Here is a 5,743-nt window from a genome sequence, read left to right as displayed (position 1 = left end):
TTAGGCTTGATATCCATAATTCACCAAGCATGATCTCATTTATTTTTATTTTCTGCGTTTTTTCGTGTACAGTTATTTCTTGTGTGCAGCTTTGTGTATCATATGAATGGTTCGTATGCGCATCTGCTAAGCAACGAAGACGAAGCTCGTTTTTGTGAATAAAATTTTTAGTAGCAAAGAAATGACTGATTTCGATTTGTTAGCGACGTAGTGTGCGTTCACGCCAGGCGGTCTCAGCTGGGGTGTCACTCTAAAGTTTTCCGTGTGACCTCTTTTGTAACATGTTGAACTCGTAATTGCATTACGTCCCTTAGACCTTTCCCTCTCTGCTCTGAGGACTCACCTATTTTGGGGCAGAAAGGTATGTTACGTCATTGACGACAGATCTTTCGTCAAATTTTTGGCACGCGCCACGCAGCTCACCTGGATAACGATTAAGGTTATTTCTCATCTATAGCAGTAGAGGTCACACTAGTGTTGAAAAGAAATCATTGCATACATGCATCTGACATCAGGTGCGCCATAATGGTGATCCACGCATAAACTGGCCTTGCAGGCCAGAACAAGCACTTCTTGTAGTGCTCCCGGTTCCCAAAATGGTGTCTGCTGTGATGTCGAGGAAAGCTGTGTTGCCCTACATACATGGCTATTTCTTGCAAGACGTCTGCAGGAAGTGCGGCTAGATTACACTTGAAGCGTTTAAGAGAGACGGGAGTGAGAGCGAAGAGAGAGAGAAAAGGGTAGGTGCACCCTTTATCGAAAGTTTACAGCCTATCCTGTATTTTATGAGCCATGTAGTGTGGTTCGTTTTTGCGTAGCCATCGTTCTACACCATAAATTTGAGCGCGACTCGAGCGCCCTCGCCCTCCCGGAACTTAAGGCTGCCACGGGTGGTGCAAAAGCGTACAAAAGCTACATATTAAGAAGGTGGAAATGAGACTTTGCTGTGGTTTTGAGGAGATACTGTTCAATCGGTGTTTTCTGGTGATCATGCTCTTGCAGTTTCATTGTCATATGTACAAAATTCATTTTGTTTTTGTTCGTATGTGCCAAGGGTGTTGCTGTTTGAGAGTTGGTACTCTTAAATGGTGTTTTCAGTACTAGGTAGCTGTCATCTTTATGTTGTACAGCAAACTCCACTTGCTGTTCAAGATGACTGCAGGGGTGATAGGTGTTCCTAGTTTTGCATATGTTGTCTGCAGTGCTTCTACTCTGTTCATTTACACTAGGTGGTGTCAGACTCCACTGTGTTCCGTAGGTGAAACAAACGTGTTTGCCTCCGGAGGTGAGGTCAGTGATGTGTACTTTTTGAATGAGAGTTTGCTTGGAACATGCGGATGAAGAGGAACTGGCTCACCTGCATATTTGCTTGGAAACAAGGCTTGTGGGGAAGGTCCCGGCACAACTCACCAGCACTCGCTCTTGTGAGTTGTAGGAGGGTTCCTTTTTTTCCTTAATGCTATGCCTTCCCAATGGTGCCAGATTAGGACCTCCGTGTCCTCCGTTGGCTACCTATGTGTCTGTCGGTGCCATTCAGCTGCAGAGTAATGCAGTGTAGTTGATTTATGACAAGGTAGACGATTTCATAGCTCAAACTGTATAAGCTGATCCCATCAGCTTTTTGATAGCTTTTCACAGATAGCAAAAAATCCTCTGCAGTGCCATCAAAATATAATGTATGAAAGAAATGCAGTTGCTGTCACCATTACCACTCTTTATTCTTTAGTCAATGATTACTCCGCTTAGCCCGAGGGCGCTACGGCAGGGGCATTCGCTTCACCTCACTGCCATTGTGATGATTGGCGCTGCAACTGAAACTAGTTTTCTGCGGCAGTAATTACAGATCGTGATACGTTCCAAGCAACACACGCATTGAAGCTAAGTTAAAATAAATAATAAAATCATTAGGCTTCAAAACTAGTAGCTTCCATACATGATGGATGTTGCAGGCAGTTTGTTCGTCGGAAGGAGCAAAACTAAGCCATTCTTAATTTTTACTTCAGGTGTACCTCCAATTCCAAGTTTCTTCAGCATGTGCACGTTTGGCTTATATGCCATAAGGAGGAAAAAAGCATTATCAGTCATTTATGTGCACTTTGGTTTTAGGTAACAAAGTGTCTTAGTTGGCCCATTTTTGATGTTTGCATGGTGTGCCTACTTCATGATCACATTTGACAGAGAGGTTTTACTCAGAAACACAGGATGATGAAGGAAGGACGGGTTGAACTTTAATGGACAACAGCATCAAGGAAAGAAATGTATGCGCCCAGCCACAACACTTAAACATGAATGGTGAAAGTTTTGTGATTACATGAAAAAATTTGTATCACAGCAATAACCATCAAAAGCAAAGAAGGTGAATGCTTCATACCTGAGGCGAAATTAAAAACAATAAACGCTCACCTTAAAACGTCAAAGAAAACCTATATTATCTAGAATCAAGCAACCTAAGTGCCCTTTGAAGAAAATCAACACTATATCATTGACATGCGTCCTTTCCCAACCTGTGAATGAGAGGCGCCTCAAGAATCTCCCTAGCTAACTTGTCTTTTAATAGTCCTAAGACTTCTGTGCTTCTGTACAGCAGATAAAAACCACAGGCTTTACAGTGTATACGCAGATACTGAGCATTATTTTATTAAGTGAAGCACCATGTTCGCTTGGTCAGCTTTTAAGAAATGACCAGTCTGCCCTATATAAACAGCTCAGAGAGATCTTGCAAACCATGGCTGCTACACATTCAGCGAGATTGGTGGCATCCTTTTTATTTCAAACCACCTTCTTCACCATACTTCAGCTGAAAAGTGCGTAAAGGCTTGACAACTTGCGAAGGGAGTGGAATCCCGTGAAGACTACGTCTGTGTTGAACTTTTCTGCTATCGTTTCGGAACAGAGGGATACGGTGGAAGCAGGGCAAAATCTGAAATTTCTTTTTCTGTTCTTTTGTAGCACTGAAGACAGCGGGTCATCCATATCTTTTGCAGAATTTCTTAAACAGGCTTTCTGCAACAGCGGTGAGCACCGACGTGTTGGTCTCCTTGAGTATGTCTAGAATAAAAGCTTTCTTTGTCTGTTTGCACTTCTCCCATCCTTCTTTCCCTGTCCTCTGTTTCTTCGGCAAGTCTCTCTGTAAAAAGTATTGCCAACTAGCCCAAAGTTCCACTTTGTTCATGACTAAAGCCGTAGGCTTGTGGTCGGCAAAATGAAAGAGCAATGTATGTTATATATGAGGTCAATAAATGTATGCAAGGTGGCTATCGCTTACCGTATAAAAAGCGTTCATTTTGTTTACTGCCTTGCTTTCATTGAATGTGTAATTTGTACCTAGATCTATATTACAAATGAAACTGACCTATACAAATAACATGCAAGAAAATATTACCAAACACTGCATGCATGTAATATTCAAGTAACTCATCTTTTGATTAATTTCCCTTTGGTCACCTACACACAAGATTGTAGAATCTGACACATTGCAGTCCTTCCTTAAACTTTGGTCAATACGAGACCCATAAACTTCTTTTTCCACTTATTCTTTGCTCATTTAGCATACATATTTCGACCTTGAAACCAACGGCCAGGTGCTATTCACAACTCATGCTTCAAATTTTGAGCTCGTAGGCCGAGCACATGCAATGAACTGAAGTCAGCATTCATATGTTTTATATTGAAATGCTACGGTGCATACCTAAATAATGTTGTGCTTGATGCATAGCAAGAAATACAAACCAACAGAACACCCAGTAGCTTTAGCTTTAGTTTCATTCTGTAACTATGTCGCCACATACAATTCAAATGCAGGGAATGTTACATTACCACTTTAAAAGCACAAGAATTTTATACATCGACCATGGAACTGTGAAAAAAATGCTGCGTCACAAGCGGGCGCTCCTGTCTTTTATTTCGTGAGAAATTCGTTTTATATGAACTGTCAAGAAGAAAAAAGAACGGACACAAAAACAGTGAGTGAGTGGACCGGTGATTTCGCTCCTGTTCGGATTCATGCCACCAACAGAGACAACGTAGAGACGCCTTTACAAACTTTTACGAGGAGAGACCTCGAAACAAGTGCGTATCTACCATGACTACATCAGGGATATCTACGCTTCAACGCTGGATTCAAGGAATAGAAAGCAAATGAAGTACTTTTTTAACTTGGCAGAAGTTCTAGGCCAGCGAGCATGGGAAGCTTCCCTTCACAATTTACCGAGGAGGGGAAAAAGGCCCGGAAAAAATACGACGTGTTAAATCTAACTGAGAGCAGCGTACCAGCAAAACTTTTTGCGACTTTGAGCAAGGGACCAAAGTACGCTGTTCAGTTTTCCGCAACGTCACTCCAACTCTTAGGTATGTCCCATGCAATAGCCAAGAAAGCCGACAAGGAAGAAAGAGATGCATGCAAATTGGAGGCGCTAAAGTGCATAGCCAGGGAAGTCACTACTACGTGTCCTTGCTTGAACCCGGGAAGAGTTGTGAAATTCCTTCGAGAAAACGACTTTAAGCTGCCGATGTCAGAAAAAAATTGGAGGCTTATCAAGGTTAAGCCCAGTGGATGCGAAGCATGTTAAGCAGCTGCACGCCCGGCGCAAAGACGCTGGCGCGGTTGCGGGCAGAGAGACTGACGCGACGGCGGGCGCGCGCCGCTTCATCCCTGGCGTGACGTCACATATCACGTGATGCAGCGATGGTAGCGCCGCCGCCGCGCCGCGCGCGACGGCGCGAATCGAAGCGTGGAGGCCTCCTCCGGGCGACGTCCGACGGCGCGATATGAGGCCCCATCTGCAGCCGGTGTGACGTCATCACGTGACGTCATGTCACGTGACCCCACTTCAGGGTCAATGGTGGCCACCGCCAAGCGTCGCGCGAAGGCCCGAAACCTTTCGCATAAAAAACAGGACAGTTTGCTGTCGTTGGTGCAGGACTGTACAAAGCGAAAGCAACAGAAGAGATACTGAAGAACTTCAAGAGAGAAGAGAACTTGGACGAAAGAAGACGAAAAGCCATTCGAAGGGAAACATTTCAGCTTTGTGAGTCCATGGGCTCAGAAAAACTAGCAAATGGCATGAAGGAATGCAAGACATTGTGTTTGAATGTCTTCTTCTAGGTAAAGACACATAAGCAGGGCAATGCGCTCAGGACAATAGTGGAAGAGAGAAGTACGTGGCAAAAAATATTGGCGAGCTTCCTGCAGAAGAACCTGAACAAACAGTCCGTAAAAGACCATTTTCTAATCAAGAATTCAGAAAAGGTGATCGTGTTTCTACAAGATGAACCAAAGGTATCTTGCTTGTCGATAGATGTAAAGCACTTATTCTACAATATTCCACAGAAACATGTACCTGTCGTGGTGGAAGAAGCAATGGCTTAATATGGTGAAGTGAAATTTATGAATGAAAGCGGTGTTAGCACCTTGAATTTTGTGGCTAACATAGCGAAATACTTGTCTTATCTGTTCATCGAGTTTGGCAGGGAAGTGTACACCCAGAAAGAAAGGATATGTATTGGCAGTGCATAGCGCCCGTGCTCTGTGACTTGTACCTGGCCAGAGGAGACCGACTGCCGTCGCTGAAACCTTGAAGCCACTCGGTGTCGTTAAATGTTTCAGGTATGTTGATGATTTCTTACTCTGCTCTCGCAGGGAGGCGTGACGGAAAGCTTCATGCACGACATCCTGGAGCAATTTGAAACAGCGCACCCTGGACTTGAGTTTACGCATGAAGTCCCGAAGGGCGGAATACTGCAG

This window comes from Amblyomma americanum, chromosome 1 (assembly GCF_052857255.1).
Source record: "Amblyomma americanum isolate KBUSLIRL-KWMA chromosome 1, ASM5285725v1, whole genome shotgun sequence".
In the NCBI taxonomy this organism is placed as follows: Eukaryota; Metazoa; Arthropoda; class Arachnida; order Ixodida; family Ixodidae; genus Amblyomma; species Amblyomma americanum.
This window is presented reverse-complemented; position numbering follows the sequence as displayed.